This window comes from Perna viridis, chromosome 13 (assembly GCF_037379345.1).
Source record: "Perna viridis isolate PV_CMFRI_1.1 ecotype Kerala chromosome 13, ASM3737934v1, whole genome shotgun sequence".
NCBI classification, from domain to species: Eukaryota; Metazoa; Mollusca; class Bivalvia; order Mytilida; family Mytilidae; genus Perna; species Perna viridis.
The window spans coordinates 3,610,408-3,626,255 of NC_142457.1; the positions used below are offsets into that span (position 1 = coordinate 3,610,408).

A 15,848-nucleotide genomic window follows, 5' to 3' on the forward strand; every position below is an offset into this window, starting at 1 on the left:
TATTAAGCATTTCTACTTTATTTTCAATTGTTATTATCTTTTTTTTTCAAAATAAATTTTAAAACTATTTAATTTGGACCCTGTTATGTATTTTAACTCTACAGTTAAGGATACTTGGTGAAATATGAACATACTTTGTCCAATATTTCGGATATCAATCTATCTCCGATTACCCGATTTGACACAATCTTTCAAATATGAAATGGAAATTCTGTCAGTGATCTCTTGAATGGGACTTACCATCGGTATTTTCATATTCCAAATAAGGTAATAGTACGTGATTTCAATTTATTAGGGCAAAGTCAAGGGTACATAATTTGGAATTACCTTGGTTCTAAAGTGAGGCGCATTTAGGTTATCTCTCTGGACTTTTGACCTGCCCAAATGTCAATGACATGATTTGCACAAACAACAGATAGTATTGATAGCTTGTGTGATAGCTCATCTATGCTAAGAAGTCAAATTGACGTGACACAAAGGTTATCTAAATTAAAGAATTGAAATTTAAAGTCGCATTTAAAGATGGTGTTGATAATACGTAAAGTGGGACAAGGTTTAAAGTATGTATGTGACCTACATGCAACTAATCTAACTATAATGGGATCCAGGTTGCTCTTTTACTTTTGTTTTGTTTTGTTTTGTTCTTTTTTTACACGTGTTTTTTTCCTTTCGTTTATCGTTCGTTTTATTTATTTTTTTTGTACTTGTTGTTTTGTATATTTCATGTTCTTTGTTGAGTGTGTTTACTTTCCCTGTCTAGTCGTGCCTATTTTTATCTGAGCACCAGAATCAGATATTGGAGTGTAACATTCCCGTCGAATCGTCAGAATCAGACGTGTGTTAAACCTGACCACTTCAATCCGATGGTCAGAATCAACCATAGGTGCCAGATGTGACCACTCCAATCCCAACGTCAGAATCAGACAAGGGTGTCAGATGTGACCGCTCCAACTCGAATGTTATAATCAGACATTGCTGTCTTATTGCATTGTCATATGTCATTGCAGACATATCCTAACGAAAGAATCGTACATGGGTGTCAAATGCGACCACTTCACTCCAAACGTCAGAATCAGTCAGGAGTGTGAAATGTGACCCCTCCAACCCGATCTTAAAATGTAAGTTTGCGATTTTTTTCAAAATTTGATTATGCATAGAGCTTACTTTAGTTCTCAAGAAAACTAATTCACTTCTGTTCAAATGCCTAGTTTTGGAAGATGCATTTTTTAACAATCTTGGTGACTTTTACGTTTAAAGGCGATTGTTTGATTAAGAATAATGAATTAGTAAACAATAGTCAATTTTAAAAGGTGGAAAGGAACTAACTGCAAATCAATTATAAATAAATCGTAGAAATATTGAAAAATATGAGCCCGAATTTTCGACTTTACGGCCTTCGTCAGTGACAAAAAGTATTGAGGAGAAAAATCTCAATCCCTACCACAGAGACAAAGTGCCCTTCAAAATTGATCTTGATCATTATGAAATATGCTTCAAGTTCGAGATGAAAATTTAATATGTCTGATTACCACACTATAGATATGGCAGTACCTACCATGACCTTTAATTGTGATCATTGTTTATTTGTATTCCTCTAATGTTTTCAACGCCAAAAAGGGGAGCGATTATTTTTTATTAATTGTCTGAAGGTGACAATATATACCTGCATAAATCTCTACAAAAAAATGAATAATATTATGTCTCATTATATTCATTTAATTTCTTAATTTCTAAATTCAACTATTTGCGTATTTAAGCAAGTTCTGCAAACTCTAGTTTGTAACACATTATTTTGGACTATAAGAACTTTAATTCTCATACGGAAGTCTTAAATAATCTTTAGGTATTTGCACAATTAATTTACCATATGACTTTTTCTGACTAATGCATGTAATAAGCGTTCTGGTGTCGATTTCACAAAAAGTCGTAAGTGTCAAGTTGATCGTAAGTAATAATGTCACAATCTAAAATAGCATTTTGACGTTATGATTTACGATCAATCGACGCTGAAGTTACACTGTACTCGTGTACATAATTATATGATTTGTATTACACAGGTGTGTCAACTACTTCCGGTATATTTTCACTGTGCTACATTGTATTACACAGGTGGACTAGCACACCAGTCTCGATTAATTTCCCAACGGGTGGATATGTAGAACAAACTCCACAGGCAGAATACAAGGTAACATAAATTATAATAATTATAATAACATAATTTAGAGCCAAAACTGATGACGTTTCATTTATTCAACGATCTTTTGATTGATAATTAAGCCTTAGGTATGTCTAAGAGGCGTTATGCCTCGGATCGGAACGGTAAACTGTCTGGGGCTGAGAAACTCCAATGCACAATATAATTAGTTTCCAGAAGCAGGTTCATCAGGTAAATTAATTTTATGACGACTCTGTTGATTGACAAACTGGACACGTGGTCAAACATTCTGGTTAAAGGTGGCAATTCCAATCCAAACATTAAGCATATCATGGATGTCAAATGTGACACTCCAATCCGAACGTCAGAATCAGACAGTTTTTTTGCAAGCGTGACTACTACAAACTAAAATCAGAATAGGACAGTGGAATCAAATGTTAAAAAAACTCAAATCTGTACGTCAGATTCAGACAGTGATATCAAATGTCAACACTCCAATCTGTACCTAAGAATCAGACGATGGTATCAAATGTTAACTTCTCAATCTGCATGTCAGAATCAGACAGTGATATCAAATGTTAACACATAAATCTGAACATCAGAACCAGGCAGTAGTATCAAATGTTAACATTTCAAAAACTGTACGTCAGAATCAGACGGTGGTATCAAATGTTAACACTCCAATCTGTACGTCAAAATCAGAGGGTGGTATTCAATTTGTACCTCAAAATCAGACAAAAGCATGACCATTACTGACGGGTTGTATCATGTCACATTTCTATAGTTTTGGAATACTCAAGTTTATCCAAGGTTTTACTTAACGTAAGAAGGAATCACGAAAAGAGGATATACATGTGTGCTAAAAATTAAAAGACTTACAAACTGCGTTGTATATATAAAATATTGCTATCTAGAAACTGCATGTATATATACAATTGTCATTTAGACAAATGTATATTTATTTCTTTCACTCTCTTTGACTATTATTCTTGATCCATATTTCATTTTTTTTTTGCCTGACATAGCATGTAAAATTCGATGCACATCCTTTTAGCGTATGGTGTTCAGCGGTTGTACGTTGTCGTCCTAAAGATGTGACGTCACTATTGGGAGAAACTTTTATTTATTTCAAAATGTGCCCTAGTAATTTTTATGAGGAAATATCTTCAAACTAAAAAAGAACCCTTTAAACAAAGTGCAGGGGCGGATCCGGGGGTAACATTGCCGAGGCAAAACGTTACAGGACAGAATGGACTAAAATGATTACCAAATACCCATATACCCACATTTATTTTAAAACGTTTTATAACTTTAATACGGATCAACAAACATTTATTGATACGTTTCATACGTAACATATCTTCAACAAAGTAACTCGGTATCAGTATCTTATGGGGTTGTTTTCTTGTGATAATACCCACAATGTATGGGGGCTTAATTTTGATATCAGGATGGATGTACATCAGTGAAATTTCCAGATCAAAACTTGAAAGGTTAATATAAAGGGCAATCCAAGATCCAGTTTTCAAGTTATAATCTTATGATTGTTTAGCCCTATGAAATATAGAAATAAAATTATGGCGAGTTCTAATTTTACCACACTGTAGGGGTGTATATTTTCATGAGTTGCATGTCTAGATAAGCATATTTTGATTTAGTCATTGTACTTTAGGAAAGGTGAAGTACAGTATCATGTTACCCATGTAGGATGTTGTTTTAAGTAGTTGTCAAAGTTCTTGATTTATTGAAAATTGGTGCTAAGTTGGTGTTCAATTGGTGCTTAATTTAGGTCAGTTATGTAAGTTATGATAATTTAAATAGTTGGTGCATAGTTGGTGTAAAATTGGAGTTGGAAAGTATATAAGGGCTTTGATTTTCAGTTTTAAATAAAGATTGGAGATTGAAATTCAGTAGTGGAATAAAATGGGATAGGTGGCCAAAAAGGAGAGAAGAAGGAGAGAGAGAGGAGGAGGATTGCAGTTTCATGTTTAGGAATATGCGGGTGCTGACTGAATGTAAGATTGGAATTTATTTTTATGTGGTTAAGGGATGTATTTTTCGAGACAAGTGATGCAAGAGGAATATTATTTTTGAGAGTTGTATCTTGCCATAGCTGGAAGTTAACTCGTTGTTGTTGGTGACGTTTGTTTGACGTTTTGACGTATACTTGCCTTAACAGGAAGTATTTGTATTCCGGACAATATGTTCCGAGGTTCCGGACAATGGTCCGAGGTTATTGTGAATTATTGACGTTAGTATAACTTGTCTTAACAGGAAGTTATCGTGTACCGGACAATGGTCAAAGGTGACTGACGGTGGTCCGAGGTCGTAGATTGTATGTGTTGACGATAGTGTAACTTGCCTTAACAGGAAGTTTTCGCTATATGGGGAATTCCTTAATTTCATTGAGCGCACCTTATATGTGAGCTTTCGTAATTTTCTGATGTTAAAATGACTTTTCATCCTGTAACATGTATTTTATATATAATCGTAATAAACTGTTGATTAGTGACAATTCTCTTTATTTTGAACCCGCCTGGAATTGATACATACATACATACAAAGTAACAAAAGCAAATGAGCAACTCGGACTGCACTAAAAACTGGGAGCAAGGACCAGGTGCACCGGTAGGGTAAGCGTCCTCTGCTTTTCTAGAAACACCCGCCAATTTGCTCATAAAAAGTCAAGTCCGGGGTAGACAAACCAGGAAAGGAAGACTATGACCCGTTGAATAAATCAGTTTTCATGGTGCAGATTGATACACCATAACGATCCACGAGTTCATGATGACGACCATAAAACGTCTGTAATGATGACTTCAATCTTGTAGCAACATAACCCTGTTTTAGAAGCCAATTTGTTAGAGGTCTAGTGCGATACAAAAAGTCTGTGTAGTTTCCGCAAGTTCTGGCATTACGTATGAGTTGTGATATGAGCACTCCATACGCAGGTGCTGAAGGAATGTCGCCACAGATGAAAGGGAAGTTGACAATTCTGAATGAAAAGTCATCTCGTTTGTCGTAAAGTTTGGTCAATAGTTTTCCTTTACCATCGATTTCTAAGTGTAGGTAAAGATATGAGGCTGACTTCACAGTGTCTGTAGTATCCTTTATCTCAAATTGGGTAAATCAAGTTATCATCTAAAATTCTCAAATTCCATATGGTACAGGGGTGCAACACAACAGACATCAACAATCGAGGAATTCTCCATATAGCGATAACTTCCTGTTAAGGCAAGTTACACTATATTTAACACATACAATCATGATCTCGGAACATATTGTCCAGAACACGATAACTTCCTGTTAAGGCAAGTTATACTAACGTCAATAATTCACAATAACCTCGGACCATTGTCCGGAACCTCGGAACATATATGTAGAAAGACTTCCTGTTAAGGCAAGTATACGTCAAAACGTCAAACAAAGTCATCAACAACAACGAGTTAACTTCCAGTTAGGCAAGTTACAACTCTCAAAAATAATACTCCTCTTGCATTACTTGTCTCGAAAAATACATCCCTTAACCACATAAAAATAAATTCCAATCTTACATTCAGTCTGCAACCGTATATTCCTAAACATGAAATCTGTAATCCTCCTCCTCTCTCTCTCCTTCTTCTCTCCTTTTTGGCCACCTATCCCATTTTATTCCACTACTAAATTTCAATCTCCAATCTTTTTTTAAAACTGAAAATCAAAGCTCTCATATACTTTTCAACACCAATTTTACAACAACTATGCACCAACTATTTTAATTATCATAACTTACATAACTGGTCTAAATTAAGGACCAATTCAAAAACAAATTAGCACCAATTTTAAATAAATCAAAAACTTTGACAGCTATTTAAAACAACATCCTATATGGGTAACATGATACTGTACTTCACCTTTCCTAAAGTAAACCACTTAAAATCATAATAAAGATAAAATTCTGGATGTAAGACTAACGGTACAATGACTAAATCAAAATATGCTTATCTAGACATGCAACTAATTATCATGAAAATATACACCTCTGCGAGTCCGAAGTGACTGACGGTGGTCCGAGGTCGTAGATTGTATGTGTTGACGATAGTGTAACTTGCCTAAACAGGAAGTTATCGTGTTTCGAACAATGGTCCGAGGTGACTGACGGTGGTCCGAGGTCGTAGATTGTATGTGTTGACGATAGTGTAACTTGCCTTAACAGGACGTTATCGCTTTATAGAGAATTCCTCGATTGTTGATGTCTGTTGTGTTGCTCCCCTCTACCATATGGATCCCATCCGTATTAAGGATTTTGAGAACTTTTAGATGATAACTTGATTGAGCGCACCGTATATGTGAGTTTTCGTAATTTTCTTATGTCAAAATAACTTTTCATCCTGTAACATGTATTTTATGTATAATCGGAATAACCTGTTGATTAGTGACAATTCTCTTTATTTTGAACCCGCCTGGAATTGTGAGCAACTTGGCATCAGTGGTTAAAACACACCAGCCAAGAGATTTGCACATACTCGGCCGCCATGGAAACACGTCAAAAGTGTTGACCTGAGCTATATGTAAAGTAAATTGTTATATTCAGCTCAGCTTTAGTTCTGATTATATGACACTTCTGTTAGTATTTATAAGTTCGTTATAGGGGTTTACCTGTCCCAAAGATGAACTGAACATATTTTTGGAAGGAAATATATCATGTAACATGACCTAATATCAGAGATATGGTAGACTTATTGTTCTGATACAAATATCTGATTACTATATTGACACTTGGAGAATTAAGTGTCAGTCTACGTAAGAATCAGGCAGTGGGTGAAACATCGTACGAAAAAAAAACCGTCTTGAAAGTTTAATTAGACTATTTGCACCATCGGAATCATGGAAAAAAAAGACAAGATTTTCCACATTATTTTGGTAAATAATATGGTAATTGATTTCATTGAAATGCACTGAAAATGAACATTTCAATGGCAGATAACTCTGTCAAATACCTCATTTTTTTCTAACATTCAGCTAGCTATTGTATTGTCTTACATTGAAGGACAAAAATTGCTAAAATGTCACGTGTCATATCAATTTACATTAAAGGGGTAATGTTTTCTTGACGGACGGTTATGATCCCTATTATCCAAAATTCTCGTGTACTGTACTATCATTTACTTAGGTGCTAAGTAACGAATACATTTCTGCGCGGAAGATTGTTCAAAGGACCATATTTGACAAGCCTCTTTTGTATCTATGTTTATCGAATGATTATTTCCCCAGTATATCATATGCTTAACACGTGATTCTCATATGTAAATATTTTGATTTTGACTTAGTTAGATCGAGTCCCGCGGAGGGAAAGACCACAATATGCATATTTATGCTCGTGAAGTTTTGTGAATGTTATGCTAATATAGTTTTATGAGTTTAAGGCTAGAAACCACTAATTCCACTTCCAATAGTCTTCTATGCTAATTTCACAATATCCAATGGCTTCTCTGGACTTTACCTTAACTTTAACCAGCAAAAGACTATATATCAACATGATTCTACATATGTCAGCTCACAATCCTCAGAATGGCATGTGGGGTAACAGACTTGCAGTGCAGTACTGGTCGCCGGAAGTGAAGTGTCTATAAATAGCATGGGAAATCCCAGTGTTTTCACAAGATAGGGGTATATTTAGAAATCATTACGGAGATTAGGCTTCACATCACAAGAAGCAAAATGCACCTATAAAATGTACAGAAATGGTTTTCCTTTCAGAAACTGTTCAATTTTTTTTAAATAAGATGAGAACTTTTTTCACAGCACTATGAGGAACAGGGGTAATTTCTGCGTAGGACTATTTTTGCGTACGTTCCAAATGCTCATTGGTTGAATTGGTGGTCTGTAACCTAAATTTATGCTGAAGAAGGATATCAGTTATATATATATAAGATATGTAAATGTATAGAAAGGTCTGAAAAATTTCCAACGATGTTAGAACTTTGACAAATTTTGTATATAGATTAACGTCTAAATATGTTCATCATCACCAAGTGATGGTTAAATTTACATTGCATATTTCGGATAACCGATATCCTTTTTCAGCATAAAACTAACAAATTTCAAGATTCTCCATAGTGTTCTAGGTCTTTTGACTGTGGCTGTTATCAACCTATATTAAACAAAGTTTAGGATTGTTTAAGGATCTTTGTTTTTTCTGAAAGAGGCATAAACAGATCTGTGAACGGAACATGCAAAATAATTGCAAAATCGATTACGCACAATAGAATCAATTTACATAGTTTTCACCATTTTTTTCCGGGCAACATTATGGTTGTGTTTGTCATCTTTTTGACATTGTCGTTCTCTACTATCAAGACATAAACATTGTAATATATTTTATGTTAACAATAATATATTTTATGTAAATCATGTAAACATGATAGATTTTGTGTACTAAAAATAGATTGAACATATGTTCATTGGTTGGTTTGGTTTAGTATTACATACTTACATTATTTTTGTCTTTGTTTTTAAAGATTTTTTGGGGGAAGATTACACCTACGTACAGGAAAGTTAGCAAAGAAAGAAATGTTGAATGAATAGAGTAATTTTCCAGTTTTTATTTGTCACTGTCTTTCGTAACAATATTGTATAATAATATGGGCAAAAATACCTTAGCATCAAAATAGAAGGACAATGCAGACTGAGACATGATAATCATAGTTCATGGCCAAAACGTCGAACCGGGAACTAGATTTTATTAGACAATGTAGATAACCGAACATAATACAACTACATGCAGAAACGGAAGATTAGGGAAACAGTCAGCACAACAAAAAAATAAATCAACCGGGAATGACACAGGTGCATCGAAATTTTAATGTATTTTCGTCACAAAATCCGGTAGTGTCTAACTCGTTAGGTTGTCAATCCCGTAAAATGTGAAATCTTGTTGGAAATTTCTTTATTTCATCTTTGAGACAGAAACTTCATATTATGACGAAGACAATAACTAATGCAGCACGGGAAAATTTTTACCCATCCCATTCATGTATTCTGACATTTGAATGAATAACTGACACCTATTCATATATATGTAATGCATTTATGTAACCTACTTACATATGGGGATATAAGCATGGCATTTATTGGTGTCTACACATCACAGCAGGATGCTGATCAGAGCATATGACATTGTATCTAAAGCAAATTATCATGTTAGAGCTAATTGGGCACCTTCATGCCCCTTCTTGCTTATCAGTCAAGTATTAATCTTTATTTACTTTGATAATTTTAAGGATGATTTAATTGATGTCATATCAACAACCATGTGTAAATGTATACTAGCCGATTTGTAAATGTTAACCCCAATCACATATACTGCAACTCAAATTCCTACCCTTGTCATGTATCACTGATCATAAAAAGTAGACCGATATGGGGCGCACATCTGTACGTACTCATTGAACTTAAGTTATCCCTCCCCCACCCCGTATACTGCAGAGATGCCCTCCCCCACCCAGTATACTGCAGAGATGATCAAGTGATAAAATCCAGACACTAGTAAAATGGAATGGCTTTATCAGTGCAAAATCCGGATAGTTGAAAACCACTGCAATCGTACAGGAATTCCTTAATGAAGGTGGGTTAAACATGGTTCACAAAAACTTGACTTAGAAGCTTAAACTTGGTGTGTAGATAGCATCCAGTATCTATTTATGCCGTCCTCAATGTATGGACATTGAAATTTAAAAAGATCGAGATGAACTTTTGAAAATTGATTGTGTACTTACATACTTACACAAAAAGATATTAAGTTGGATAGTTCATCTCGTTACCCTGTAAGCTTCCAAGAACTAGCATTTTGTCCACAAGAAAGTTTTTGAAAAGGCAGCGCAGTTAAAAACAATGCTGATGTTGTTAAAGAAATGTTAATGTTGTCGACGTTGGAGTTAGAAAGACAGAAGTCGTGATAATACTTATTCAAACGATGTTTGTTTGTTGGGGTTTAACGTCCGAGCAGCAATATTTCAGCCATATTGAGACAATGAGCATGAAATGGATGATAAAATGAACATGAAATAAAAAAAAAAGGATGGGACACAAGGTTTTGATTGCCACTGGAAAAAGGGGGGATGGGTAAGGTCGGGCAATTTAGCCTCCTGAGGCGGAGCGCAAAGGTTCCTACTCCTATCGAATACCACAGCAGGGTTCTTTAACGTGCGAGGAACGTGGCATCTTTCCCAACACGGTGCACCACTATGGTTTGCGGTCAGGTTTTCCGTATTATGGCCTGACAACCCTAGCATGTAACACGCCAGGGGTACCCCATTCCACCACCTGGGGCACACATCCCAGTTGCTCTGGGGCAGAGCGCCTAGCCCCCGGCTAGGTTTCTGAGCACTATTTATTCGCCTTATACGACAAGCTTAGCGCTACTGCAGGCCTATTCCTTTAGCACCCGGACCTGCACGGGACCTGCACATCTTATTCAAACGATAAAGGAAAAATAATGAATATGTGCTTATCTATAGGCATGAGTAAATCGACTGCGTTTTTGTTTTTTGTTTGTTTGTTTTTTTTTTTTGTTTTATAGAAGGGTACGGAATGGAATATTTTTTGTCGTTTATTTATAAGAGTTGTTTTTTGTTTTTGTTTTTTGTTTTTTGATTTTGGTTTTTTTTTTTGGTTTTTTTTTTTTGTGTATATATGTTTTTGTATTTGTTTTGTTTTTATTGCGCTAAAACACAAGGGCATAAACCAGAATTGTAACGACCACGCATTAAGGCAGCTCCACTTCATCAAACGCCAATACCCCCTCCCCCCCAAAAAAAAAAATACAAAAACAAAAATAACTAATAAACAAACAAAAACATGCCTCATTTTTGTTTTGTTTTGTTTTTATTTGTTGTTTTTATCATTATTATTTTCCTTTACATGTATTGGTATTTTTGCATTGGAATCGGTACAAATCAACCACACATTGACGATCAGCTTGTTTTGACTATAATGCGTTAAATATTGTATCAAATAAATATAAATAAATCAATTTTCGTACCATGAATAATTCGTGTCAATTACGTATGGGGATGAATATGAAAGGGGAGTGAGACATGGAAAGTTTATTCCATAGAAAACCGGAGGAGGTAGAATCTACATGAAGAAACTGGATTCTGATTAGTCCTATATTTACTGGTTAGTTTGTATGCTTGATAGTTTGTTCTTACATGTTAAGATAATTGATTGTTTCTTTTTTAATGGAATAGTTTTTTACCTTTCAATCACTGGTTTATGCATGTACATGTATGGGTGAAGGTTTTTTTACCTTTCAATCGCTGGTTTTTTTACCGCTCAATCACTGGTTTATACATGTATAGAGTAATCAAGGGAACCAAGGTTATAGCGGTAATCAAAAAAATGTAATCCAGGGACAAAGACCAGACATGGAAAACAGACATTCACAACAAAGAACATGAAGTAACTAAAATCATACATACAAAGTAACAAGGTGATGGTTTTTTACCTTTCAATCACTGGTTTATGGATGTACATGTTTAGTTAAAGGTTTTTCTACCAGTCAATAACTGGTTTATGCATGTATATGTATAGGTGAAGGTTTTGTTTTTGCTTGCTTGTTTTGTTTCTTGTTTTGTTTTTGTTTTTGTTTTTGTTTGTTTGTTTGTTTTTGTTATTTGTTGTATTTTGTCTTTATTTATATCATTTCGAAAAGTACTATTTATCATGATAGTTCGAGTGCATGTGTGTTTTAAATGTACCTGAAAATCATGGTTACTTGTAAAAAGAGGAAGTTGGTCACTTGTTATTCAAAACTCGTGACAAACCGTGATAGACGAGGTGACCTTGCCATCATTTCGTTTTGTCATATTCAATATACAAAGTGGTAACCATTCACTCGCGGCGCTAGCATAAGCCACTCGACAACTGGATTTTAGAAAAACAACACGGACGACAGTCTTCCAGGTACACCTCCAGGTCTTTGGTGATATCTTCGCTGTTCAATTTGTAAAATGTTCTTTTTGTTATCTTTAAGTTACAATAAAGGGGCGGATCAAGATATTTCTTCATTAAATGGGGTTCAATTTATGTTATCTTAAAGAAGGAAGGTCCCATGTTTGTTTGAACCAAGACCAATAAAACTGAAACATCTCATTCAAGTACATGCAGTAGTACATGAAGATTTTCAACAATATGAGCACTTTCTAATAAGAAAACCTTGAGTATAAAAACAAAGATGGACATAATACATGAGTATATATATATCGTGTATTTCGGCTGAATTGAACACGACACATTCTTCAAGAAAACTAAGTTTCCTCCATTCTGATATGTCTCTCTCTTGTTGCACTCAACACAGTACGACAAATTAAATCGACCGTACTGTGTTAAAATTTCAAATTTTCAAAATTGTATTCCTTCGTAAGAAGTTTTAGACGTTGTGGGGACAAATATTTGATATCAAAAGCAGATTCTCACGTTTTCAAAAAAAAACAAACTTTTAAAACTCTCAAAATTATTCGCATGCTGCTAATACGAAGCTATGCTTCTGTGTATTAATAAAAAAAAATGCGTCGTGTTTTTTTTTCATGAAGGTTAATATTAAAAGGGGGATAACACATTTTTTTATTTCATAACCAGTTTAGCCATAGTTGTCACCCTTCACACATGTTATCTCAAATATAGTTTATTTATTAGTATAAGTCTACTAAGAAAATTATAGACAATTTTATCTTATTAACTGCGGGGTAGTCTCTATATAAACTACGTGTCATAGTTTTTCCCTTCAACTTTCGTCTACCACGGACTTGATTGTTTATGAGCAACGCGGCGGATGTATTAGAAAAGCAGAAGACGCTTACCCTACCGGTACAAAAATGTACACTTGGTCCATGTTCTCGGTTTCTAGTGGAGTCCGAGTTGTTTATTTACTTTTGTTGCTTTCTACGTATTTATTTTGATTATTTTATGTTCTTTGTTATGTTTGTCTGTCTGTTTTCCATGGATGAAATTATTTTGATTTCCGCTAGAATGCTGGTTCCCCTTGACTTTTCTTCCGCAAGGTAGTACATAAATTTTGAAATCAGTGATATGTTTATATCATTATTCAATGTAACCAAACCCTATCAAGCTTTCATTTGAAACATAATGAAATCAATCTAAGTTACTTAGATGCTTTCATGAGATTGATGTAAATGCTGAATACAAAAATTCCAATAATTTGAAAGAGTTGTGTCCGTTTCCCTAGGTCTGCCTCCTTAAGGTGGATTAAAGGCATTTTCCTCGCGGAAGTACTAGTCAAGACAAAAGGCTTTACCGTTTTTAATTTAACAATTTGTCTCTCCTTTTTTGTATGCTTGCCTGCGAGATCTTGTCTCTCCTTTTTTGTGTTTTCTACTCGGGGAATAAGAAATATTTGTTTTTTATGACGCTTAGTCCTTTGTCATCGTTCACATTAATGATCGTCTTCAATTCTGAGGCTTTGATCCTGCCCCCCCCCCCCAACCCCAGGTCGCCCAGGGCTGTAATGCAACTTATATAAAGTACAGGTAGAAAAATATAAAACCTTGAAACAGGGTGTTTAAATTGTTTTTTCATATCGTCCGTGACAAACAAAGAACTGAATAACAAATTGTTGCTACAAATACAACGTAATCGGTAGAAATTTACCACTTTTTATACTATAGGTACATACTAATAATTATATATTACTACACCATGTACCTCGTAATTATCATACCCATGTGTTCTACGTGTTTTTTTTTTTTGCTTGTATGAGAACGGGAAGTTTACATTAAAAGAAGAAATGATCGGTCAGCATTAAACTTAATGCATTATACCCAGGGCCCCGATAATGTTTATAACCTATATTTGTGATAGGACAGTGGTTAGACATTCTTGATTTCATAATGTTAGTCTTTGAGACTAACAGTTTGTTTGTTGGGGTTTAACGTCCGAGCAGCAATATTTCAGCTATATTCAGACAATGAACATGAAATGGATGATAAAATGAACATGAAATAAAAAAAAAGGATGGGTCACAAGGATAATAGGGTCGACAAATTTTGATTGCCACTGGAAAAAGGGGGATGGGTAAGGTCGGGCAATTTAGCCTCCTGTGGCGGAGCGCAAAGGTTCCTACTATCGAATACCACAGCAGGGTTCTTTAACGTGCGAGGAACGTGGCATCTTTCCCAACACGGTGCACCACTATGGTTTGCGGTCAGGTTTTCCGTATTATAGCCTGACAACCCCAGCATGTAACATGCCAGGGGTACCCCATTCCACTACCTTGGGCACACATCCCAGTTGCTCTGTGGGCAAAGCGCCTAACCCCCGGCTAGGTTTCTGAGCACTATTTAGTCGCCTTATACGACAAGCTTAGCGCTGCTGCAGGCCTATTCTTTTAACACCCGGACCTGCACGGGGCTAACAGAATGAAAATCTGTTCCTGTTAACATATTTATTTAATCAAAAGATCACATGACAAAATATCAGTTATAAAGTCGCAAAATGTCCATACACTCTCCTCCCTTTCTCAAATACTAACATTTTTAATCAAGAATGTCTAACCACTGTCCTATCACATTTTGTTTAATCTGATTCCTTATATGTTTCCCTGGTCATAAGCGACCCAAAGATCGGTAAAATTCTAAGAGAAACTTGAGGAACGAAAACATTACACGCACTCCCTGGTAACCAGTTGCATTGATGGAGAAACATTCGGGTCACCACGGTTTCGAAAGAGTAATCATATCAAGGGAACCAAGATTCTAGCGGAAGTCACATAATTTTATAGCATATCGCATTCCTGACATTTCGGATGTTGAAACAAGCCAAAATCAGTGGCGTAGAATATTTGATGGTAAGCGACTTTGAAGACTTAAGTCTTTGATTTTACAAGTAACCATGGTTTATTAGTTAAAACAATATAAGTTATAAGCTCCTTGGTGACCGTCTATGGTTATTTAGACAGTCAGTAGATTCTGTTGGAGGATGAGGCCTTAGCGGAATTCCTCCAACAGACCTACTGACTATCACATAATCATAGTACGGGAGTTTATAACATTTTTGTACGATTTTGCTTATATATATTATGAGGAAATAAATTAAATTTTTAATCTTCGAAGATTTTTTCTTTCTTTTTTTTTGGGAGGGGCGGGGTGGTTACAAGGTAAAATCTATTTTTGTCATGGCGTCCAGGTAAAATGTACACACTGGTCAGTGGCCTGACTGAACTATCTTTGTCACGACATTCAGGTCAAATAGTTGAACGTGCTTTATTAGTCTCGAAGTCATTCTCATTGCTGTTTGGATTTTCGTTTTATGGTCATTTGCATTTTGTGCTTTTCGAATATTTTCATCAACAGTTATTTGGACGAATGGTTTTACCCAATCACGAGTGGTCTACACAACGCTCGGTCGTACATGTACAAAATGTACTTGTTATGCAGTCAAGTAAATTGATAATTTGTAATACACGTGTACTCGAACATGACAGATATTATATTTTCGAAATGATAAAAAAAAACATTCACCTTTATGTATAAATCATTGAATAAAAGACATAAAAAAGACTATTCGGTTCAAAACACAACAAATCTGTAGGACTTCATGTACAAATAGAGATCAAGGTTTTCTATGGGCTTAGACTTTCTATGTGCCACTCCCCATTCGTATTCGGCCCCCATATATGATAAATGCGTTGCGAAAA

The 15,848-nt window shown here is 35.2% G+C and overlaps 1 protein-coding gene and 1 long non-coding RNA gene across 9 annotated transcripts in view; one reads left to right on the top strand and one right to left on the bottom strand.

Annotated features, from left to right (window-relative positions):
- The first annotated feature begins 2,081 nt into the window (after positions 1-2,081).
- Positions 2,082-15,848, top strand: part of LOC148599275 (perlucin-like) — a 29,850-nt gene continuing 16,083 nt past the window's right edge. For 3 of the 8 annotated variants that reach the window (XR_015917833.1, XR_015917832.1, XM_088557931.1), the window contains exons 1-2: positions 6,097-6,483; positions 8,656-9,761. The gene's annotated coding sequence lies outside the window, so the exon portion shown is untranslated. Of the gene's footprint in view, positions 2,186-6,096; positions 6,484-8,655; positions 9,762-15,848 lie in introns of those variants that run through there. The other 5 variants (XM_088557933.1, XM_088557937.1, XM_088557940.1 and 2 more) reach the window with 5 other exon arrangements.
- Positions 2,228-6,104, bottom strand: LOC148599276 (uncharacterized). The gene is made up of 2 exons (XR_015917834.1): positions 5,928-6,104; positions 2,228-2,840 (listed from the first exon to the last, which is right to left on the bottom strand). It is a non-coding gene; the product is annotated as an uncharacterized LOC148599276 (long non-coding RNA).